At 47.5% G+C, this 25,716-nt stretch overlaps 2 long non-coding RNA genes across 2 annotated transcripts in view; both read right to left on the bottom strand.

The window, feature by feature from the left end:
* Positions 1 to 2,443: 2,443 nt before the first annotated feature.
* LOC118164012 lies at positions 2,444 to 10,283 on the bottom strand. The gene is made up of 3 exons (XR_004749297.1): positions 10,190 to 10,283; positions 7,971 to 8,096; positions 2,444 to 2,830 (listed from the first exon to the last, which is right to left on the bottom strand). It is a non-coding gene; the product is annotated as an uncharacterized LOC118164012 (long non-coding RNA).
* Positions 10,284 to 11,254: 971 nt separating this feature from the next.
* Positions 11,255 to 25,716, bottom strand: part of LOC118164013 — a 52,371-nt gene continuing 37,909 nt past the window's right edge. The window contains exon 4 of the long non-coding RNA XR_004749298.1: positions 11,255 to 11,337. This is a non-coding gene — a long non-coding RNA (uncharacterized LOC118164013). The remainder of the gene's footprint in view (positions 11,338 to 25,716) is intronic.

The raw sequence follows: 25,716 nt of genomic DNA on the forward strand, positions 1-25,716 counted from the left end.
ACTGAATCAGAGAAAATAAAAGAAAAAAAATTCAATGGCAGCAAGTTACAAAATAAAGATATCAATGACTCAGGATATGAATTTCCTACAATAATAAAAAAAAAAGGAAAGAAATTAAACAGCTGTTACATTTTTGTCTGATGTGGCTAAGGAAACAACTGGTGGCTGGCTGATTTACTGATTAGGAAGGTTGTATGCAATAATCTCCAGGTGTTACTGATAAATGCCCAAATACAGCTGCAGTGTTTGTTTGTAACCAGGAATTTTTATGGCTATCCTCTCTCTCCACCTCAGCTCCCCTCAATAACACCAGTTTATAACTGCATAGTTACAGTATAGGGGAGTTTGGCAAAAATCAATGGTAAATGCACATAGGAGACAACAAAAGAGCAATACAAATAGAAAAGGCCTCGTTACAGCTTTAGTTTATTAGAGGTGTGTGGTTTTTCAAGCTGAAGGCAGTAGAGGAAGAAGTACCGAGTTGTATCTATGCATTTAGGGTTGGGCAGCCAGAACCCAACACCAACTATTACACATAGAAAATGCCTGAAGAGCCCTGTGCATAGGCAGTTTTCATTTTGCTCACATCTGCTGTCACTGAAGTCTCGCTTAAGAGCAGCATTGCCCTGGGCTTGGGTATAGGGCTATGGTAACCCCTTCACAGTGTTTGCTGGAGGTCCTTAGTTTCTTCCAGCCTTAGCTGTAGCCCTTGATGAAGCTGAAGCAACTCACAGCTTTGGTTCAGGAGATGTTCCTTCTGCTCCTGGGGTGTCCCTGGAGCCTGGGGCTGATACTACTGCTATGCACTCAACAGTCCTGGTCCAGCTTTCTTCAGAAGATGGATGGTGATGTTTTCCTTCAGAACAGATCAGCTTCAGGTCAAGAAGGAACCCACACAGGGCCAGAGGTAGCTTCTCTGTGGTCCAGATTAGTTTGATGGTGACAATTTTTTAATAAGAAGTCTGGAGAATGGCAGGGGTACCGTTCTATTGTTGATTATATATACTCATTAGGAGATAAGGATGCAAAAATCAGGAATACTCCAGGTATCAGATAGACTGGAGTGAATTCTCACGCACCCCTTTTTGGTGACAACAGCTGCCCTTTACAGTGCCAAAGTGGCCAACAAAGGGGTGGCTGCAGAGGTGGTGGTCTCCCACCCCACAGGCGGGGAGCTGGGGGACCCCAACAGACCTAACGTGGGGGACCAGCACAGAGCCTGGGGGCAGGGCCACTCATGGGCCCGCACCGGAAAGCTGTGTGGGTCTGCCCAGGGGAAAACGCTGACCAGGGGAATTAAATCCCTGCTAAATTCCAGTTCTTTCCTTTCCCCCCCAGCACCAGGCCAGACACCTCCCAGGCAGCGGGGATACTTTCTCATTGCTGGTTCAGCAAGGGTGTTCAAAAGCTTTTACAATTTCACAGGAAGCCAAAGGGCAATTATGCTTAACACCTCCCAGCCCCCCCCTTCCTTTTCTCTGGCTATCTTGCTTTCTTCTGTTTCTCATTCACTCTCATTCCCATCCTTCCTTTCCTCTTCTCTTCCCTTGATCCCATTCAGGGACTCCAAAAGACTAATTCAGCACAGCGCTGGCAGAGATAAGTTAAAACAATGAGCAGATTTGCAATTAGGGAGAGTCAGAAGCATGGGGAATTGCGCATGTTTTACAATCATCTCTTGCCGGGCAATAGGGACTTTATCTTCGGTAGATACAGCTCCTTCCTTAGCTGCCGTGGCCCCACCCTTGAGCATCAAGTGAAATTCCACATTCGCACTACGGTGCTGCAAGATTTCCAACATATCCCATTGAAAAAAAAAAAAAAAAAAGTTAAAAATGTATGCTGTACTTTGGCCAGGGCTGATTATCAATGGTGTACATGCCTTTAAAATCCTTTGTTAATGAGGTATCCTTATTACCATAATCAAACACACTTAGAAACTTGTCACAGATAAGAAAAATTCTTTACATTCTTTGCTCTGCACTTTCCTTTGGCATCTCTTCCCCATCCCCCTCAGTAACTGCTTAGCTTCTGAAGGTTAGGGACCAGTAGCGCTGGAAATTAAAGTCCTCTGTTTACCCACACAAGCAAAGAAACAGTCAAAGCTTCCTTACTTTGCTGCAGAAATGACCTGAACGCTGACCTGAGGAGACCACCCTCCTGAGAGAGGAGAGGTCACCGAGCCTCCACGCAGGATCTGCTCTGGGCATCCTCCGCAGACAGCGTGAGGGAGAGATTGCAAATCATCCAAACTGTGCCAAATTATGTGTGAAGGTTTTGTAAAGCAGACTACTGTCCACCAGGGATTAAATTAAGAACATCAAACCCAACACACAAAAAATTGCATTTTATACTTAAATTTGACTTTATTTAATGCATTTTATCATTATATCATTATATCATATTTTATCATTTTATCATTATATCATTAATGCATGTGCTTTATTTAATGCATTTTATCAACTTTTATGTCCCCAAACATCTCACCACTGGAAAATACTTAAATAAATTGAGCAATTTATGGAGAGGGCCATACAAATTTAGCATAAAAGACTCTTGCTTTTAATTTGTTCGTACAGAACATGGACTCAGACAGACACTCAGGCAGCCATCCCATTCATTCCAGATACCACCCTGTGTTTCTCCCCGTGTTTACAGAACACCTGTCTAAATGGCACGAAATCTTGATTTAAATGTGAGTGGTCTGACATGAACTGAGTGATTCATAATTAGAGCAAAGGTAGAAATATACTCAGCTCAGACAGGGGAGTTTGCACATCACTACATGTCAGCATCCTCTGCTGCTTATGCCAGCACTGGATCACTTCATCTGAAATTACAAGATACAATGGGATTTTTTAGAAATCTGATGCCTTGTTGCAAAAATATACATCTTACTATTTGTTGAGTGTTTTTTTATTATTTTTTTTTACTTTACATATGAACAAAACTTATGCTTTACTGTAGCCTTTAAAGTGACGAATTTCTTAATTTTAGATTTAAGAATATTTCTGGGTAGTTACTTTAAAAACGAGACCAGGGTAGGAAAAAAATAAAAAATAAAAATAAATAAATAAATAAATAAAATAAAATAAAATAAAATAAAATAAAATAAAATAAAAAAGATGAAAGTCTCTTATGGAAGGGTATGAGAACCGTTCATTTTTAAATACATGCTGTTTGCCTGGTACTCTTTGATGGTTCCATCAGGACTATGATAATATATCAACCACATTCTTAGGGCTTGGTTAACCCTTATGCAACTGGAGCTGCGCTGTAGGAAGCATAGTCGGAAAAAGGTTATTTATTGCCTTTTTTAAAACACCCCAATGAAGACAAGACCCTACAGCCTTGGACTCTGTATTGCCTGGTCTAGTTTCATACTTGAAGCTCCCTAAATTCTTTTGCTTTGGTGATGTTACCAACAACTTTTCAACTCTTTTGAACTGCTGTGGAAGGAAAAGGGAGATTTCTTCCCCTGGGTACTGGAATTAAGACTCTCTGAGATTTGTGCATTCCCAACAGCCCATTGCAAATGAAAGCTCTCTCTGAAACCATTCTTCCCCAGAGCCTGAGGGCAGTGGGCAAATACTCAATAAATCCTCAAGCTACTCGTGAGAGTAATGTATGTATTACCACTCCCTTACAGATGGGAAACTGAGGCACAGAGATTGAATTCTTGGCTTATGGCCACATTAAGAACCTGAAGTAAGACAAATTATGAGGTACTGAGGACCACTCTGGCTCCTTTACTGCGAAACCACGCTGACTTCTGTGCAGTTCCTTCCTCTGAGGAAAACAAGCAAACAAACAAACCATCCAAACCAAACAAAACAAAACCACAAGAACAAACAAAACAACATCTTGGACTGGTAGATACAAAGACTGCATAAAGTGAAAAGCTGAGGAGAAATCACACTTCTGGATATATGAAAATTGGATTACTGAACTCACCAGAATGCTAGTAATAGAAGCCTAGATGTGGAAAGTAAACCAAATACATTCAGAGAGTAGACTATTGCCCATGTATATGTAAATATATATATATAATTTGTATTAAACAATAACATTCCTATTCTCCAACTAGTAGTGTTCGGTTAAACTTATCCACCAAATGTGGGTATTCATTAGCACTCTCGTTTCAGTGGCTGAGTATCAATAAATGCGTGAAGAACAGTCACCGAAAATGTAGCTGTTACTTTAGAAAGTGAAACAACAGCTTGTACAACACGATATTATGTCATTAAAGCTCCTGATACTCGTATCATCCTCTGTATTGATCTATTGTGACTGCTTGTGACTTTGTAAGGCAGGAAAATCCCATAATTTTATATAGTGGGGGACTCGATCCTATTCTGGAGCCCTGATCCGAAGTCCACAGATGTGCACAGCCACCTCTGCGTTTGCTGCAGCCTGGTTTGGGTTAGGCTTCGCATGAACAGCCACAACACTCCTGCAAGGATATGTGGATTGGGCCTTATAATCCTACAAGTACTTGGCTGCAGAACTCCCTAGTAAAAAGTGAGCTTTCGCCAGGAGTTGCCACAATTATAGCGATGACAGTAGCGTCTTTGAAATTATAGGGATGACTGTAGTATCTCCGACAAGACAATGTGGGAACTGCAGGTTAATGGTATCTCTTAATGGTGATGGCTGTAATGTAGGTTAATGGGATCATCTTTTCTTTTCCCTGGGAGAATTGGTGAATTCCTCCATTCATTGACATTATTTTTAGTAGCAAATGAAGGATTTGATTCAGACCCGGAGATGTTTTCACCAGGAGGTTTGTTTTTAGTGAAGAACCCGTTCTACTAACTGAAACCAAGACTGGTGTGACCTCTCTGAGCAGCTGTGAGAAAGGCTCGCCGTACGCACCGATGCCGGCCTGCCACAGCATGTTTGGTGCTGCCCGTGTTTCGGAGAGCCCGTCTCCTGGGCTCACACCACCGCATGCCCCGGCTGCGCTCTCGGCAGCAAACACGCTGACGCAGCCCGTCGAGCTGAGCCAAAATCCTTTATGCCCTGAAATCCGCCATGCGGGACATCGGGGTTTTTGCAACGCGCTTTTCGCCTTACTGGTGAAGTTTGTCGCTGATCTGAAGGCAGATCTTCCCAGCTGCATCCCCGACCCCACTTATCCCCTCGCTAACCCCTCCGTCCTGCCCTTCAAGCCTTGCTGGCAAGGATGCTGGAGGGCACGGGCTGTTTGCACGAAAACCAAACTTTGCTGAGTTATCAGAACAAGGCACGCCTGGCTGTCAGCTTATCACCCGGAGGAGAGAAAAAAAAAAAAAAAGGCGGAAGAGCACACAGCACACAGCTCTCCCTTCGTTTCTTACGCACCCTGCCGAGGCCTGAGCTGGGCAGCGGAAAGGGGCAGGGGACAGACAGCTCTACAGCAGCATCGCCCCGCTCCCAGCTCCTAAACCCCCAGCGCTGCTCCGGGGCAGTTCTGCCAGGCATTGCAGCTGGCACCGAGGCAGGAACAGCCCTTCCAAGGGGATCCCCTCTGCCCTTTCCCCCTGCCCCCCTTTGCTCTTTCCTGCGGCTTCCCCGCCGTAACCCGCAGCTTGGCCGGGGTGCCGGGGCTTCGGGCCAAGGACCGTGGGCAGCGGTCCGCCCGCCAGCGGGTGGCCACGAGGAGGCTGGGGTGGCTGGTAATCGCCCGCCGGCCCCGCCGGCCCCGTCTCCCACTCACCGAGTGCTGACGTGACCCGCGTGAGCGAGCGAGCACGCCGGGTCAGGGCTCGCGGGGGCCAAGTTCAAGGGCACAGGCTGGTACAGACGTATAAACAAGGGAATGGTATGTAAGCAATAAAGACATAAAGGTTAGGATCAGGGCTAGCAGTACAATAAACAGCTGTGATAACCCGGTTTGTTTATAGATAAAGAATTTACTGTAAAATCCGCAACGTGAAGGATACATTTTTTAACACTTTAAGGGATGTATATTTTTAGATCCCCTTTCGTTTTTTGTTCCGTGTACTGAGCGAATGTCTCCTAACGTCCCTTTCTTTCCCTTCCTTTTAAATCACGCCTGGAGAACGCACACTCATCACGTTAGTTAGAAATCTCCTCCTTCAGAAATCCCTCCAAATAAGCCAGCACTGTTCCACAGGAGTTTAAAACTACTGCTGCAACAAATTTGGAGCGGCAGATAGCCTGGTCCTTAGTGCTTAACGCTTCCTATTAAAACAGCCACGTTTCAAGCAAGGAACATCCCTTTACATCCCATTTTTCCTAATTTAGTTTTAATAAAAGTAAGTAGGGTAAGTACAATTTCATTAGAGCTCTTGTAAATCTTGCGCAGTGCATGTTTTGCCAACTTTACTTTTAAAACTATATTTCAGAGTGTAGCCAAGCATTTGGCGAAATTACTACAGAGCTTCTTAACTGTCCTGCGAGGCTGCCATCAGAAGTACAATATATTGTACTGTAACTATTGATCCAAATGGCTACATTTCTAAAGCAGAAAATGATTGTGTAGTGAAAGCAGTGCAGAGGTGCAGTAAAATGCCCTCAAGTATATAAAGACATAAAGATTAAAGTCACCCTGCAGATTCCCTTTAACTCCTCCAAATCCACTGTGTAATGTGTTCTTTTAAAATAAATCACAAACTTTGTACAAATTAACATGGCAGGTGCCAGTGTTCATAAATAAGATTGCTCCTCACCATCAAGAGGCTCAGGGAATGTTTACTTTGCTTTAAATACATGCAAAAGCTGTTAATTAAATTCCCAGATGTCAAAAGACACCTGATTATCTAGAAGGCAAAGTAACACCCCAAAATTTGTCAGCCAGAATAGGATGAGAAATTGAGACTTCAGTACAGAGGATGCCCCAGAGTGCCAATACCAACCATTTTCAGTCCTGCGCTTAGTCTTCAATAAAGTTTAGATGATCTTGAAAGGAAAATACATGGGTGGACTTTGCCATAGACTCTTTCTTCTCCACAGCACCGAAATGCCTTTTCTAAGCTTCAGAATACACCTCTCAACAGCGTAGTTGTTAGTAGTACACATGTTACACAGGACTTAAAAAAAAGCACTTGACTGCAGGAAAAATGTATTTGCCCTTGCATTGCTTTCACGTTCATACTTGGGATACTTTTTGGTACCAGTCACCTTCAGCACCTTTAACCTTCCCCAGATGACTCCAAAAAAATGGGATAGTCCTTGGAGGTGTGGTGCAGGGCTCCTATTACACCCAAACAGCACAACCAAATGCTGACCACGGGCAGTGTTCTTCAAATCTTTAGCCTAATCAGTAACTAATGACAATATACCAATAAAGTATATCATTTTATGTCTGCTCTGAGTCAGATTCTTCACTGGCCTGCTTCTGCTTCCACTGTGTTCAGCAGATAATCGCTCACGGTGAGATATTTCCACCTGTCAAGCTGATGGCCAAATTCTCCAGGATTATAAGGGAACTGGTAGATCCTAAACAGATTAATCTTTGAAGAAAGAAACCTTTCAGTCTCTGGCTCCTGGCTGTTCCTGTATACAAATAAGATATTTTGTGTATGTGTGTATGTATACTTCAGGAGCTCTGTCACTAAAATAATCAGTTGATCAATACATCCTTGTAAGTCAAACTCTGGCCCTCTCTAGCTCTGGTCAGAAGACAGATGGATGAAAAGGCATTGCTAATGCAAACCCCTATCACGCCTGGGGCCTTTCCCCTGCGCAATTATCCTGCCTGGATTATTCCTTCAGGACTGTGACTGATTTACACACTACAGGAGTGTATCTCATCTGGGAAACGAGCGCAGATTTTTAATTATTCTCTGCACCATGGCACCACTCATAGGGTTTCAGATGGAGCTGCTGTGCTCGGTGCTGCACGTTGCTGGAGAGGACGGTGCCCGCCCAAATTGCTTCCCATCTACCTCACACGTTGGACAGAGAGAGGGAACACAAAGCAACAGTAAGAAAAAATATAATAAGCAGTTGTTGTAACACCTTACCTGCCTCGCCATCTCCAAGGGCTTGGAGGTGTCGCGGCCCAAAGGGAGTCCAAAGGAGGAGGCTTAGCATGGGTCTTGTGGGGAGCTGCACTGTAGAAGCCTGATGCTGCTTGCCATAACTATTGTCTGAAAACATAAATAAAAGGACAGCATCTTAGGAAGGGCTCCGACAAGGAGGACAAGACTTTTATGTCGAATAGGAAGAAGTCAGCGAGGGAGGCAGCAGGAGAGGACACGGAGGCTCCAGCAGATTCAGAGTCCTGGGAGCCCAGGGCTGGGCTGGGGAGGGGGCACCCCACTGCCTGCCAGGGTGGAAGGAAATGGGGCAATGCGAAAGCACGGTGCAGGCCACCCGCCTCTGAACACCCTTTGACACCAAAACAAAACCATCCGTTAGACATACGACAAGTGGCAGCAACGAGGCCTCAGTCTCATGATCCATCAAGGAAAAGAAAAACCTGCAAGGTTAACCACAATTCATTTCCAAAGACCCCAGTCTCTACCGATGCAGCTGATCTGCGGAGAGAACTGTTTGCAGTGGGGTAGCGAGCCTGTGTCCTTCCCACCTGGGCCACCTGCACCCCAGCATCTCCAGACTGAGTTGGGACAAGCACAGAGGATGCAGACAGGTTGGACAAGATGCCTCCAAGTCCAAGCTTTGGCGGCTGCTTTCATCCTGCACATCTATCTGAGAAACACGCTGCTGGAGGGGCCCCTGGCTGGCCACAGGGGGCATCATTAGAGCCGTGAGCTGGCCTTCAAACTGCTGGGTTTGCACTTGGAAGAAATGAAGATCTGTACTGTGAGAGGGGTGGATAAAAAAGGACAAATACCCACTTTGGTCTGCTCACACAGGTAACGTGCAGAGGGCTGACACACGTGCTGGGGGGCTTGGAGCACGTTTCCCTTTTGAAATTGGCGGTCCCACCCGTCCCTTGACAATTGTCTGCAGAATTCAGATTTACGAGGTTCCTCACCCAGCCAATAAAACCAGGAGGGAAATAAAGAGATGTCCATAAATGACATATTTTCATGCTTTGTGCAACCTGCCTCTGCAAAGCACTTTTGAGCAGCTAAGCAATTTACATCTAATAGCAAAGTGTTTTTTAATCAGTCAGATCAATTTGTGAAGAATTGGTACATTAGGTATAGCCATATAGCAGAGATCCTTATAGCAAAGGTTTATAAGTAATTGCTCCCTGACCCACTGAACACTGTATTACTATAGAAGTTTGTATTCTATTAAGAGTTAATAAGTGACCAAAATCTAGACTAATACACTGTCAGGGTTCATTATCATTACACGTTCTTGCTATTTTTCCAGTGCCTTTTGCTCTGCCCTTCTTGCTACATATGGAAAACCTATATCAAGATGGTTGTCATGGCAATGAAAAGATTTGCATGTGTCTTATCTATTTAAATACCTTCTTATGGTTTATAACTACCATAATACATCCCTCCAGCCCTGCTCATTGCTAATTTAGAGCTAGCCCAGTGTGTCTGAGGTCAGCGATACCATCAAAAGCATGTTGTCTAGACAACTCCAAAGCTACTGTCCATGGGGTAATTGTTTTATGCAAATAAAAAAGTACAATGGTGACATGCTCATCCATGACTTGCACGATCCACTTGTGCCGGGCGAGACCGATTCCGCCTTGTATGAGTGTTTGCTGCTGCATCCACCAGTCACGGCTGCGTTGGTTTGATGGTCTTTTTTGATGCCAGTTTATTTTGGTTAGGTCTGAAGCTCGTTTGGGATGATGCAGATACTCTAAGAGACACTAAAAATCTGCTCTGTGTGTGTGTGTGTGTGCACAAGCTCGTGTATGTCTACAACTTCAGAGAATTAAGTAAACCTGCCCAAACCACTGCCCTCACCTAAGTTAGTCATTTTTAGAAGGGTGAATAAAAGCTCCCTTTGCGTGCAGCATCGTGGCACGGGCACATAAGCATATTGCGTTTGGTACCAAGGGTCTTTTGAGAGCACAATAAATTTTAAAAGCAATTTGGCAAGGATTTCAGTGGCTTGGACTCAAATGATCCAAACTTTCTGTCTACCACAAATTTAAGTTCTTCCTTTCTCTGTGTCTTTATACCTCAGCTATTTCCAGCAAAATGTACTGGACTGAGAGCGCTCTTTCAGAAGTCTGAGTGGAAGACAAGGAAATAATTTGTACAAACAGAAACTGCTCTTCCTCAACAGACAGAGTAATACCTACCTTGCTCTGCTTCTCTGCTTCTTTCTTTTTTTTTTTTTCTTTTATCTTTTGCTCCGTCAGGAGTTCATGCTTTGCTGCTACATTTAAATGGTTGCAAAGGTAAACATGGCTATTACTGCATAAATCCATAATGCACACAAGGCAGCATGCAGTTTGAAAACACAAAGAGAGGCAACAACAACAAACAAGAAAAGACATCTCTGAAATCCTAAAAACCAGGCTCTTCATTCCTCTTTGATCTCCCTGGCTCAGGGCTGTGGCTTTTCAGGACGTCCATGGATTAAAACTACTTCTAAAAGTACTTCAGGGTCTAGTAAGGATTTCTTTTCTGGCAAATTGTACACTGCTGCTACCAGAGACCAATAATAATATTGGAAATGTTTAATAATTAGGTAATTGACTGATTTGTTACCGGTATTTGAATTGCTTGACCATGCTTCCAGATTAGAAATGCATTTTTCCTTGAGATAATTTATATTTGTATTCATAGTCTGAGGAAATGCCGCCTATTCCTGCAGCAGTAAATCAGGCACCATTTACCCTGCCAATACAGTTAGACAATGTTTACGTGCAGGACTACATTCATTGTTTGACTAATCCGCAAGGGGTAGATTTTCTATTGCATTTCAATAGCTCATCTACTTCAGATTGTTGTGAACTTTCTAAAGATGTGTTTTCACTTATAATAGCAGATCTTGGAGTGTAGTAATCTGGAATTGAAGTTTCAGTGACAGATTTATTCAGCTCGCATTTTGCATGAGGCATTGCTGCAAACATTTTGTGTGTGTGTGTGTGTAAATATATAATACACGTATGTATCTGACAAAACCTTCCAAAGATAATTTCTGCAATTTAGCAAACTAAGGATTTCAAGTCAAGCGTCAGTTTCCGGGTGTTTTTCATAATGGATTTCACAGCAGATGACCTGACAGCTAATCTCATGATCTGAATTGCGCTCTGCAGCACAAACCCCCACAAGCGGCCGCCAGCCCCTCAAAGGAGCGCCCTGCTTTCACATGCCACGGCCGCGCCTCGCGCCGCACATGTCCAGCGGTCCAGACTGACCTCCTCACCCTCTGTCTGGGAAACATTCCTCCTCCCGGCGGCTCATTCTTGCCGACAAACAGAGCAGGACCAGTGGGCACTTGCTGAAAGGGGACAAGAGAGGGGCCGTGAATGGAGCGTGTCTGGTACAACAATGCCAGACAATGCGTGTGAATGGGGTTGCAAACCGTGCTCCTGTTAGCGGGGCTGCCAGCAGCTTCCCTGCCCCCTCTCCCCTCGGTGTCTGTATCTTTGCTCCCCTTTCGCAAATATGTTAGACCCCAAAGCCAGCCCCGAGAGGTGGACAAAGTCGGTGGGAGCTGGGGTTCAGAAGGGGCAGGCAGCGGCTGGCGGTGCCTACCAGGGGACGCATTTCCCCGCCGTGCCCCCCCGCGCCACCTGCTCTGTGTGCCGTTCGAGATGGTGCCAGGAACAAAAGCGGAGCAGAAACGGGAGCGCAGGTGCTGCTCCTGCGGCTGGGCGAGGGCAGAAGCACCAGCGATGCTCCAGGATGGGCGGCTGGCCTCCGGTTTTGGCCTTGTTTGAAGGCGAGCGCAGCACTAATGAGGTGTGGGGCTCACACCTGGCTTTATTTCTCCTTTTTTTTTAGTTGTGTTTTTTGGAGGATTAAAAAAAAAAAAAAAAAAAAAAAAAAAAGGAACTGTTTATCCTCTTTATCTACACACTGTGCTTCTCCTGTCTAATTTGGAGGAAAGGCAATGACTTCTTTAACAGTGCAGATAAGATAAATCTTAGCAGGATGGGCTAATAAGTTTTACAGGATATGGTTAAGCTCTCCTCTCAGTTACGCTGAGCCAAACCCAGGGTAACTCTTCTGAAATCGGGGGGGGGGGGAGGCCAGGCTGTTCTGGTGAAGGTAAGATCACTAGCTGGCCCGGGGTACTAACGGATTTCGGAAAGGATTTGGACATAAATATTGCCATTTTCCCCCTATCTGGGAACATACAAAGCTTCACCAGAAATACTTAATTGAAATTAAATAGAAAACGTATTTTCAGTACGCGTTATAAATAGGAGCCCTGAGTCTCACTGTGTCGCCACGACGAGCCCCTGGTACCCTCAGGCCCTGCGGCCCGCAGCGGTGCAGAACGAAACCAAAGGCGGGGGTGCTCTGTGGGGCCTCGGGGCTTCTCGCCTTGGGACTGCACCAGGAGCCCCGTTCCTGCACCTGCAAACGCCCTTTGGGAAGGGGGCGGCTGGGTCAAGGCAGGATGAGGGGGATGGCTGGGAGTGGGGCTCTGACAAAGATGCCCCCAAATCCCTCAGCGACCGAGGATCAAAGAGGCCCCGGCTGGCTGCGCTGGCTGCAGCACTCCTCACGGGCCTGTCTGCAAAACAAAACTTCCTGCTCGTGCTTTAGAAACCTCCAGACAGCAGATCTTGGAGGTGACCGTCCAGAGTGACCTCGCCAGGCCTCTATCAGCAGCTAATTTAAGCCAGCTACAAAACCATAGGCGGTCAGAGCACGGGGGGCAGTGCGGGGGCACCAGCACCATCTGCGGGAGCAACTGCAAGGGCAAGTTCCTTCCCACGGAGGCCAGCCTGGAGAAGGGACCCACTAGGTCCTGGCCTGGGAAAGCAGCCTGTCAGCTTGCGGGGAGTGTTAGAATAATAATCAGGATTTAAAAACAAACAAACAAACAATGAAAAAAGCCCCTTGGACTGCGGGGCCCAGCGCTGGCCCCAGCTGCTTTACGTGACTCCGGCCGGCTGAGGGGCGAGTGCTGGCCCCCGGGGCCGGGTCCCCTTCCCAGGCAGCAATTCCCCCGTGCCGGGGACGAGGAGCAAGGCCCGGAGCGGCCGTGTCCGGCTGAGCCCCCTGCCAGGGCTTCCCCCGGGATGGTGGGCAGCTGGGGGTGAGATAAAGCAGACTCCAGGCTGTTTTATCTTACGCAGGGGGGCGGCCCCAGGAGCAGGAAAGCGTAAAGGTGGTTAAAAAAACGCTTTTTTTTTTTTTTTTTTTTCCTCTCCAAACATCTGGGCCTCTCCCGGAGCGTGTGCTGTGGGCAGAGCAGCCCCCCTGGCCCCGAACCTGCAATGCCCAGAGGAGAGCTAGCGCTGAAACCACTGCGAGCGGATAAAAGCACAGCGGGGGAGGAGGTCAAAACAATAAGGATTTTTTTTTTTAATATATATATTTTTTAAATGAATGCCCCTGTCTGTTTAGAACCAACATTTCCATTGTAAGGAGGGATCCTAAACACCCAGCAGGAGCTAGATTTGCAGCAAAATTCAGTGAGATTTGGGCGCATCGGCCCAGGAATACGCCACTCGGCACAGAAGTAATGCGGCTCTTCCCACGGCTCCGGTGGCAACACCGTGGGCAGCACTGACCTCCGAAGCTGCAGGCACCACGGGGACAAAGCCACCTCTCTCCTGCCCTGCTCGCCCCGGCCCCAGCCGGCAGCTCCCGCCAGCCCCAGAGGCGCGACGGGGCCAGAGGGAGGGGAAGCGCCTTCCCCTCCTCCCCAGGCTCGTAACCAGCTAAGTTTTTGTCTCGTTATGCCTTTTAACGCAAGTAAATCCAAATAACTGTGCAGTAATGAATTATAAATGGAACAAAAATGAATATACTATTAATACTACTCCCAGAAGGGGATAAAAGGGATCAGCAGCTTTATCCCATGGTGCAGCTGAGAACTGACAGGCAGGCTGGGCTGACATTCAGAGGCCACTCTGTTTTCATAAGGGGAAGAAAAATCCCTGGCAGCGGCGAGGCGATATTTTAACCGCCCCGGCGGCCCCACGCTCGAGAGCCCCGTCTGCAGCCCTGCGGCTCCTTCCCCCGAGATAACCGCTCGCAGGAGGCACAGTCCTAAAATGGATGCGGAGAGGATGCTCGCTCCGCCAGCGGCTGGGCTCTTCCCCTGCTCCGAGCCCTGTGAAATATGCTCGTATAAAAGAGGGAGTAAACAAAATTCGGCGCTTAACAATCTCCAGGCCCCTCAGCGCTCCCGAGGACCGACCCTGGCGGCTGCCGCGGGGTAGACGGGGAGGGAGCAGAGCCGAGAGCAGAGCTGCCCCGGCGCTGACCTCCCCGCAGCCAGGTGCCGCGGGGCGCCCGGGCCTCCGATAAGGCCCCGGCACTGCTGGCGCGCAGGAATGCTGGCAGATAAGTCCCTGCTTTCTGCGTTATTTCCTAACGGCGCGCTCGAGCGAGGGGAGAGATCCGTGGCGACCACATCTAATTTGTTGTTTTTTTTTCACTCCTTCCATAAGGCTGGATCCTGAATGTCGCTCGGCACCGTCAGGTCCGGGGCACGCTCCTGCAGCCTGGTGGGACTGACCCAAGGGCTGATCTGAAGTCCAGCAAAATGGAGAAAAGGAAACCCCAGCGATGGTTTGCAGAGGAGTTCCTTTGGCCATAGGTCTCACTGCCCATTTCTACAGATACCTGATCTCTTTTTTTCCAAAGGCGATTCCCTCCTGTGAGCTGTGGGGGAAGCCTGCTGGCTTTTTGCTGTGCAAACCAGGAGAAACCTTTTGGCTTTTCGCTGCCCTGCAGTGCCAGCACTGCCTGGTGTCACCTGTGGCACGGCAGGGACGTGGACATGCGCTGTGGTGCTCGCAACGCAGGGGCTCGATCCTGCTGCGTTAACGTCAGCATGAGGCTGTACCTTGACGTGGGTGGGACCGGGACGGAGACACCAGTGTCCCCAGTTCAAACTAGGTTAAAAAGTTCAGAAAGCAACATGAGGTCGTTTTCAAGAGTGACGTGACTGATTTGGGTGGAAAGGAAGGATGTGCTTCATTTCTTACGGTGTTTAACTGGAAGTGCTTGTAAGGGGGCAGATTTTCTTCTTGACGGACACATGACTGAGCTGAAATCAGCCTCTCCAAAGCGCTTTCATCATCTTCTTTGGCTTTGACTTGGCACGATCAATTTTAGTGCAAGGAAATCATTTGCAGGTTAATCTCTCTCTCTGCCACCTTCCCCTGCCCCGTGGCACAGCAGGCACGCTCCGTGCTAACGCCCTGGGAGAAACGAAGATAAACAGCCGTACGGGGTGGAAGCCGGATCATCGACAGCATTTTGTGCAAAGGAAAGAGAACCTCCAGCCACCACAGATGAAGACGATCCAACACTTCACAGAGCCCTCAGTGACACTAATGCTGTTTACTGTTGTGCTTATGTCACTGCTCGCCCTTAACAGGATTAGGTCATTTGAGAAAAAACAAATTGCCATTCCTTCATCAACAGTTGGGGAACACCAGCAGCCCCTGCCTGGCCCCGGCGACGCACAGCCCGCAGCTTATCTGACCACCGGCAGGTTGCCTTGTGGGCAGCATCGGGCCTGCTCAGCAGGGAAGCGTCCCCACGAGATGAAACGCAGATGCAGACAGCCCTCAACCAAACGAACGCAGCAATCACAGAAGCCGGCACAGCTCCTTTCGCTGCCCAGTGACCAAGAAATGCAAGGTCCACCTTCAACATCTAATGCAAAAATACAAATAACAAACCCCTATCGGGTGCCAGAAGCTTAGCTGCATCTAGCATTTCAGGGTAGGCACCCATCCACTCAAGCCTTTCCCGACAGGACGTGCTCACCCAGCCGGATGCGCTGCGTGTTCCCGTGCCTGCTGCGCCCCTCGGCAGCTGCGGTGCGGCGCGGGGGCCTGGCGAGGACCGTGCCCAGCAGGTGCGTGTCCACGCCGTGTGAGCCGAGCCCAAGTAAAACACCTGCCTGCGAAGCCCACGGGTGATCCCGCTGCCCAGCTCCGCAGCAGTCCTTGGTGAGAGCCGGGAAGCGATGCTCTGCACCGGCCCAGCTCCAGTCGCCATGGGAACCCGGCGGTGCTCAGGTCGCGATGCTCGGGCACCAGGGGCACGAGAGCACGGCCCCGACCCTGGGAAAACCGGCAAAACCCACGCGAGCGGTGCAGCGGAGATGCAGGAACACCCTGTGTCTCTTTGTCCTTTCCCTTCCACGACGCCAGGACCGGGAAAATCACCCAAAGATATCCCAAAAAGAAAAGAAAATGCGGTGTTTCTGGACAACACCGAGCGGTACCATACAACCTTGCCCCAGCTGCTTGGCCAGCTCCAGCCCATGCACAGCATGGGTTTAGAGCAGCCGACTTGCAAACGGCTCACAGGTTTGGCTAAGCTTGTAAACAGCTTAAAACCTAACTTCCTCCGAAGGATACTGATTGGTAATTGTCATTGCAGCCCGCGATTTTCGCACGAGAAGGACAGCAGTCACTTCTACCAGGTTCATGTTAGGATACAAATGTGCCTATGTACCGACGGAGTCATTTACTTCCTTACTCAGTGGATGCACACCCAGCCCTAATTGTCAGGCTGTCTGCTGAGGTCATGGAAGACTGGGTCAAAAATTACTAGAAAAAATCATGTGGGGATGATATTTCAATTACAACTTAAAGATACGCTGGGCGCTGTCAGTAGCACAATATGGCATCGCATCTCCACTGCCCCGACCATGGGTAGCAGGGGAATACTCCCGTAATTATATCAAATCCCCGGTGGCTTTTGAGGTGAGCTATCTAGAATAACCAATTTTAATAGCGTGTCACTCTTCCATCTCCTGCGCAGGAGTGGAGGGGCTGTAGAGATGCAGCAGGGGGACCTGCCCATGCTGGCGCCCAGGGGGTTTGTGGCGTGGGGAGCTGCAGTCACCAGGAGCTACGTGCACGTTTGGTGCCCACGACCACAGATACCCGGGTCCTCACCTCTCTGTTCGAGTTTGCTGCTCCAGCCTGGCTGCCTCCTGCTGCCAAGGCAAGCAGCATTTCTTCAAAAACAAAAACAGAATCTGAATATAAAGTGTCAAACTTGAATTTAAGGTGCTAAAAGTTGGCTTTACATTTTAATGGTGAAAATGATGCCTTTGCTAAAAAAAATAGAACCACGCCCCTCAGCCCTCCAAAGCCTGTAAAGCTTGGAAGAGATAAGGGAGGTTGGTTTCCTTCCCCTCTGCACCTACGTGTTTTCTTCCGACTGCAAAACCTGTGCGGGGCATCCTTGTGAAGTACAAATTCTCAGAACAGACTTCAAAGCGACTAAGCTAATATTTGCATTTTTCATACCTTTACAATTATTTTATTGTGTTATAAAACTTTACAGATATATATATATATTTTGCATTAAGAGTACAGACCAGGCAGATACCTTGCATGATTTCAAGGCTGCACCAACAAACAGGGACCCAGCTAACCGAGCCAGGGTTTGCTCCGCTGGCACCAATGGCTGCAACCAGCAGCCTACAGCCGCCTACATTCGTGGCAAACACTAGCTCGCAGGGCCTCAGAGGTAGCTTTAAAAAATAATAAAAAACATTAAATGCATCAAGTGCGCAGTGCTACTAACATCCATTTTGCACAGATTGACTAAATAGCTACTCTGTGAGTTGCCTTAAAAGCAAATGAGGCCAACCTGACCAAGTCCCAGCGCCCAAGGCAGGAACACCCACGATCCCTAGCAGTGGGCAGAGCCCAGCCGTGATAGGAACATACACAGGACTTCTGCCCACAGAAACGGAAAAACAAGCAAACAAAAAAACTCAGCCCAAAGCAAAACACTAAAATCTCAATCTTAATGTATTTTTAAAGAGTGGAAATACTGTGGTTGTCTCTGTTTCTATGATGCAAGGTGGTATTATTAACTTGATTATTCGACTAAAGAAATATAGTTTAGCTTTAAAAAAGTGTCTGGCATGCACTCTGCTTTCAGAAACTTCTACTGCCTACAAAAATGCTTTAATTACATAGATCTTTTTGCATGATCAGTAACAAGAAAATTAAGGGGAGTCTGATCCTGATTTCCTGTGGCTCCTTCTCCCCAGTCCAGGACTGTAAAAGGTGTATTTGCGTTGTAGCGTAATTTATATTCACTTCAAAGACACTTCATGGGTCATGGGAAGATGTGGGCTCTGCAGAAGATGGAGCAGGCGAAGTCTGGTGATGAGCATTTCACCTGGCATAAAGGAGCTGTGTTATTAATGGGAATCGGATGCCCCTAAGAACTGATTAACTTCAGCGTTTTCTGTACAAAATTAAATTTCCCAGGTTTCTGCTTTACCTAAGCAGAACTAGCAGAAACGAAGATTTTGAAATGATCTTATGCCTTGTTCCCCTTATCTCAACCTGATCTTACGGAAATCAATCACGGAAAGCTCCCACTGCCAGCGATACGCGGGACTCTTGGTTGTGTTGTACAATCGTGCCGTTAAATCTCAGTAAAGGCGGGGGTTCGGTATGAAAGCAGAAGCAAGGCACAGGTGTCACGTTTTTCTGCAGGGCTGGGGGGTCAGGAAGGAGAAATTCCCCAAAGCAAAATAGTCAGAGAGAAAAAAAAAAAAAAATTAAAGAGGAAGCAGGCTGTGGCCACAGGAAAGCATATTTCTTTAAAACCACCTCAGGAAGTTATGTTGCTTTAATTTTTTCAGCTGCCGCCCTCTGAAGAAGCATGCGCTTCACTTTGTCATGTAAAGGAAAGAGTAAATTGAGCACCATAAATCGGCGGTGTGCTTACGGTGAAGGTGCTGTTTATCTGCCTGATATTTAGACTGACCTTTGCCGGGTTGTGGAGTTTGTCTGTCTGCAAATCCTCAAATCTCAAGCAGAGAGCACTCTGCCGAGAACCAACCGACCCGCGGGGAGATGAAATATTATCTCCTCCGCTGCATGCAACTTTTTCCCCGGGAGGCTGCGGGCTGCAGCATGCTCCCCGGCCCCTCGCCAGCTCGGACGCTCGCCCACCACCAGCCCTGGCTTTCCCCTGGCATCGCCCAGGAGCCGAGCAAAGCCCCGCCGGGGGAAAGCCCAGCAGCAACACGTGCCACTCGCACCGCGGCTGGGCTGGGAGCTACGAGCCCTCTTTCTCAGCATTGCTGCCTTCTCTCCTTAAAACACCACACTTTGCTGTGTTGTTTTGTTTTTTAAAATCGCCCTCTGGAACGTGGTCGTGCGACAGAGATGGCACGGGCACTACCTTTTGTTTTCCCGGGGAAAACTATCGCTGGTTTCTGCCAAGTGTCTCCACTGCCAGTGCTTAAGATTGAGCGCTGGAGCCTGTGCTCTTCCCTTGCTTCGCGTTCCAAAGCTTTTTGCAAACATTTAAATAAACAGCCCTAGGAAGTAAGTATTAATAAATACATTTTACAGAGCTCGATTTAGTCCAGCCAGTAGGAGTTATGCACACATGAATTAGCAGCAGACTCCGAAAAGCAATCCGTGTGCCTGCAGCCCAAGTGCTGCCAGACAAAAGCTGGCTACAGCCACTTCCCCAGCACCCCCCAAGACAGGCTCTCACTTCGCAGGCCAGCCCTTTGCAAACTTCCTGGGGCAGAGGACGAGCTCCTTCAGGGCGGCGAGGTTCACCCAGGTAGGCTGAAATTGGCCATCCCCTGATTTTCATGCATCCAAGGTGGCATATCCCACGCAACGCCGCTGGTCCTTCTCTCCAGCTGCGGGAGGAAACCCCTAACGAGTTAATGCTAAATGAAGCAACAGGCAAGATTTGTGAATGAACAGGCCAGAGGACTGTCAGGCCAATCTTCACACAATGATGGCTTATTCACAAAAACTAGGCTTTGAACAACCTAATTAGGACTAAGAATACATCATCTGGACAGTACTGAGCAAAGTGAAATATGTCGCAATCGGCAATGCTCTTTCTATTGTTTCCAGAGATCGGCCGAGCAGCCAGCAAAACCTCCTTCCTCGAGCAGGAGGAGGGCAAAGCCGGCTCTGCATGCCTCAGCTTCCATATCCTGGGGAGACATTGGTCAAAGGCCCAGGCTGAGGTGCCCCCTGGTCCTTCCCTGTGTTATAGATGAGTCCTTGCAGGATAACCCCACCCGCCAAGACCTGCGCTGGTCTCACAGGTCACTCCACTGCCCAGAGCTGAAGCCCAGGACTCGAATCCAGCCTGGGCCCCCTGCTGAAGCCAGCACTGCAGCACTCGGAGAGCTGAGCACCTTTCCTGCCCCGCGGTGGTGTTCCCTGCTGCCTCCCCATCACCAGCCGAAAGCAACACAGCGAGACCCAAGCACGAGCTGGAAGAGTTAATCCTGCAGCTTTTAAGCACAGATGGAGCCCGGGAGGCTTTCCTTCTTTAAAAGTACAATTGTTGTTCAGTTTCCCTCAGGTGCAGATTCATTAGCTCTTGACTGGCTCTCCTTGCTTGCTGACTACTTGTGGAAAAAGCCATTTACCCTGGTGAATGTCAAGGTTAGTTCAAACCGTCCTTGTCATCAGTCTCTCTGGCAGAAGGTCAGGGAGAAGCTTTCCTCAAATGGGCAGCGTCAAACAAAGCGGAGGCTGACTTAACTCACCTAAGGAAAGGAGACCTTCCCTGAGAGGCGATAAACATCCCCTCAGGCAAGCGGGACAGGAGATTAACCCCTCTCTGTCCTCCCATTGCCTGTCGGGCTGCCTTCAGCCAGCAGCCTCTGCGCCCGTGGGTCCGATCCGTCCTCACCTCCCTTTGCTAGGCAGGGGAGATGAGGATGACGAGGGCACACCCCGCCTTGCAGGGAAGACTCAGCCATGAAAGATGTTATCCCGGCCGCCATTAGCTTATGTCCCTTTTTGTTTTCTTGAAACTCTTAATTTAATTCTTACACCTCCAGCACCACAAGCTCCGTCACTAGCTCATATGGGAAGCATTATGGCACATCAGTAAACAATAACCACCCATTTTATACCTGCGAGCTTTGGTTCCTACAGCACATGCTGTGATGTCTTCAAGGTGGTGGGGAGCCACTCTATGTACGCAAAGAGGGGCACATGTGGTACTTAATGAAAAAGAAAAAAAAATCCTGCAAAGCCTCTGTACCCTTTTGTGTGCTCTGAGCAAGTGGGCTCAAGGGATAATTGATGTTAGAAGGAAATAGTTTTGGAGGTAACACTTTTGATAAGAATACCATGGGTAAATTACAGGGAAAGTTCTCCTGCACCTGGAACGGGCTTTGTCCACAGGGCTTTCGCCTAACAAAATGAATGGGAAAGCAAGAGGAGAGACTTTTGGTGCTCTTTTCACGTTCTCCGTTCACATGGGAAGAATTAGAGAAGTTTTCCAGCAGGAGGGAATGAGGGCAAATTATGAACTGCCTCATCACAGAAAAATACCAAGGTTTTGACCACTCACGCTTGCAGCACTACCAGCTCGCTTCTAAGGGTTCACTCTCATCTCTGCAGCCCTGAGGCCAGGTGCGAGGGCCAGCTCCACAGTCCCGGCAGGACAGCCACCACCCGAGGGCCCTGGGACCAGGGGAGAGGAGGAATGGACCTGCCCTTGGTGCAAAAGCACAATGTGGGGCATACCCATGGGAAGTTCTGCCAAAACTACGAGCAAGAATAACGATTATGGAAATAAAGTCTCCACGGCTTGCTGTCCCATAGCATTTCTCAGCTAAGACACCAGCAATCTCCTGTAAAGGCTCATGAGAAATCTTAACACAGAAGGAAAACATCTCGCAATTAAGCAGCTTTAACTCAAAATCTTTCTGGTGATCATATTAATTTTGCAGCTCTCTCATTCACCTACAAGACTCTGGAGAAGCTCGATGTGAGAGTTGTGGTGCAGAGGAGGTCTCCTGTAAAGAAATACTTACCTGCCGTCAATGAGACATTAGCCAGTGCCTTGAAGTTTAGAGGCTCTGAGATTCTTCAAAGAAGGTCTATTTTGAACCAGTATTTCAGCTGAGGTCAACCGTGACACCCAGACCTCGCTTCAGATTTCTCTGCCCTCGCTACAACAAGCATAGTTTATGGTATTTCTAATTTGTGGAAGTTTCTGAGAGATGAGCAGATCAGAAATGTAAATGACTTCAGCCCTCGGGTCAAGCAGGCAATCTGTGCCAGCGCGTGAAGGAAGCGAGTGTGACAGTTCACAAAACGTTGCTTCCAGGAATAAGAGCTCTCCGTTTCCTAATAAGCTAGTGGTGGGCTTAAAGAGGATGCTACGAATCCCTCTCTCTCCACATTTCCTCTGGGTTGCAGCTGGAGAGCAGCCCCTGCAACCGTACAGTCTGAGGCTATTAGGAGAGAGATCTGTCCACCTGAGGGCCCATCCTTGGACCTACTTTTGGTTATCGCATGTTTCAACATCTGTCTGGGTCGCTCTGGACGGGATTCAACCGAGCTCATGCATTTCACCCGTGTGTGAATGAGATCCTGCAAAAACCCTTCCCAGTTTTATTGTCTGCGAGTCTCCTTCCACAATAATTCTCGACTTGTAACACACTTCTGTAAAATGAACCCAGAGATGTACAAGACCTGTCCTGTCTACTTCCATTAGAGATGGGGAGCATGCGGGCGGGTTTGAAAGTAGGTCGAGGCCTTTTCATGTTCGTTCAGCTTCCAGGTCTCGTTTTTATATGCGCGCACATACACATTATAGGTGGGGCTGATAGCGCTGCCTATTATTAAGGTTGTACGACACTTCCCATTATAAAAGACTTTCATTTGCTTATAACTTTGCCAAACTCAAACCAGACTTTTTCTGTAATTGTGGCTTCCAGCTGCTCCAAGAGAGGCCTCGGAGAGAACAGGAGTCAGCTCTCCCTGGGTATCTCCCAGTCTGAGCAACGCATGAGAGGAAACAACAACTCGGAAGGGGACACGTGGGGAAGACAGGGTGGAAAAAAACTCGTGGGATAACACATCAAGCAAAACTGGAATATGGGATGGGAAGGAGGGGTCATAGTTGGCCTGGCTGGGTGGAGGGGACTCCACAAGGAGGAGCTAGCACTAAGTGGTGAGTGGAAGAGTAAGAATAAAAACACCGGAGCGGATTTAAAAAGAAAAAGAGCTGCTGTGCTTGGCCGAGCAAAGAGACTGGGAGGCAGCTGGTGGCAGCAAAATGGGGGAGCTGGATGAGAACACCATGGTCAGACCGGAGTGGGCTGGGTGAGCAAGCAGGAACAGGATCCAACCGAAGTGCAGAAAGTCACTAAATAGCACCAGTTGTTCTCTGTCAATGGGAAAATGGCAGGGATTTCCCAAAATAAAGGAAGAACTTTGAATGAACTTCCCAACCTATCCCTGCAAAATGAAAAGCAGTACAAAGCTGAACTCAACAAACAAAGGAGTCTCCTTTGCTTGGGCACGGGTACTGTCTGGGGTTATCAACGCATACGGTGACAGAGGTGGGAGAAGTCTCACAAGGTCTTCTAGTCCCCCATCCCAAAACAGCATTGGCATCTGCCAAGTATGGATTTTTTTCTTTTCATACAACTACCATTAAGATTAAAATATATATACATATGTACAGCTACCATTATTCAAAACAAACTGAGAAAATACATCGACACCTACATATTAGAGGTACTTTTTTTACCCACAGTCATATGGTTTCCCTACACTACATGAAAAAATAGTCTACGTTGACAAAGACTAACGTAATTAATAACTCGAAAATCTGTACATGCAAGCTAAAGCTTCCATACTGTGTCACTCTGTTTTCAGATATACCTCTTAGTAACTATTTGGACAGCCCAAGCAAGATCTTCAGGCAAAATAGCCCCAAAGCAGGATCTTAAGGCAAAACTGAAGTGGGTGAAAATGGAAGGTTAAAACTGGTCTTTTGTCTTCTCACTTGGAGCTGGGAGATGTGAGAGCATCTCACGGTAGGGGCACACCACCATAGAGATAATTTGTGTCAAACGCAAGCTCTGCATTGACAGATAGCTAAGTACAATAACAATTATAATAATAAAAGCCAGGCACTAGTACATGCTGTGTGTACGGATGTTTCTTGCCCTTGAAAATAGCAAGAGAACGGTAGAGACCCATGTAACTATCACTTAGTAAGCTAAAAAATGCGTAAGCCAAAAACACGTGTGTGCTTCCAGATGAATTAGAAAGAGGAGTTCTCTGATGCAAATTCTTAAATACAGGTTTGAAATGGTTAGTACACTGTAACACATCAGAAGATGCCACTGTGGTTTTGCAAAAGGAACAAAATGGAAGGTATCATTTAGAAGGCTTCACATATTATAGAGATGTGGATATTGCTTCCATGTTTTTCTTAACCAAGTGGCATTTAGTGTTCCAGTTTTAAGGTGGCTGCTTGTGCTGTTGGTGACTGATTGCTAACAATTGCTTTGGACCACACTCTTGTCCCAGAGCTTTAAGCAGACCCCAGGAATACTGAGTCACCACATTCCTCTGACACATTGGGTAATGGAAATGGTGAAAGGGTGAAACCTAAAACCAACGCCGCTGCCAAGAAACAAATAAAAAATAGGGTTTGGAAGGGATATATAGAAATTATTCTTGAGGGTATAAAACAACCTCTAACTACTAGTGGCTCGGATGAGGTCTTCTTGTGGACAAGATGTTCTACATCTGCGTATTCATTTCCTGCATCTTTCTTTGGTGCATCTAATGCAGACTAAATTTGCTCCCCGTCTGATGCAGTATGGCAAACTGCACATAATAATGAACTGAAAGGCCACGCTGTGCCTTCAGCGGTACGCCATGCCCCAGAGGGCGGCAGACCAAAGTTGCACTTTTTGTCCTGGTGGTAGGCGTGTGCTAGGAATCCAGACATCTTCGGCTGAAGATCAGTGTGGCTGGAGGTGAGCATGGCCATAGCACATTGATATTCCATCAATTTTCTTGCGTAGAAAAGACTTAAGATTGCATACAAATGAAGAAATAATAAAAAGTTAAGTTTAAGTCAAGTTCTGAAAATTTAAGAAACGCCAAACTGAAAGTTGACTGGTCAACTTTAATTTAGGCTCCTTCCTTGTACAATGGCATTTTGATTCTGTCTTTAATTACATGATCACTTAATGTTTGTTTCACAAGATCATTTCCTCATTCAGTGCAAAGCAGTTGCCCAGGCAACCTTCATCTTTGCATTTTCAAATTTTGAGTGCTCAATTCAACAGTGTTTTGTTGTTTTGTTTTGTCGTGTTTTATTCCTTCTTCTTTTTTTTTCTTTTTTTTTTAATTATTTGTAAGGAATAACTGCGGCCCACTCTGGGTGGTTTCCTTGGGGATGTACATTGCTTCTCTGAGAGGAACGAAGTTCTCTGCGAAAGCGCCCGTTTTTCCACGACCATGGAAATAACTGTTCTGGCAGCCAATTGCTCCTCCACTTCCCCAGCCAAAACAAGGCTGCAGACGACAAGTGCTGCTGAGACATCTCTCTCCTGAGGTCCATCGCAGCAGAAAGCACCACAAATGCTCAAAATGTTCCCAAACCTACCTCCAAATACTTGAGACCGACCTCCAACCAAAATCACGTGGCCGCTGTTTAAGCTACCTGGTGATCCCCAGCCTCCCAGCGTCCACACCCGGTGCCGGCATGACAAGGGATGCAGCAGCGCAGAGTGAGATATGCTCGTGGCTATCTCAGCGCTACGTTACTTACTGTTCCACCCTGGCCCCCAATTAACTCCCTGCTCCAGCCTCAAATCAATTAGGTTTATGCCCCTGCCCAGTTCTCTGTGTGCTCCAGTCTCACATCAATTCTGCCTGCAGTGATT

This window comes from Oxyura jamaicensis, chromosome 3 (genome assembly GCF_011077185.1).
Source record: "Oxyura jamaicensis isolate SHBP4307 breed ruddy duck chromosome 3, BPBGC_Ojam_1.0, whole genome shotgun sequence".
NCBI lineage: Eukaryota > Metazoa > Chordata > Aves > Anseriformes > Anatidae > Oxyura > Oxyura jamaicensis.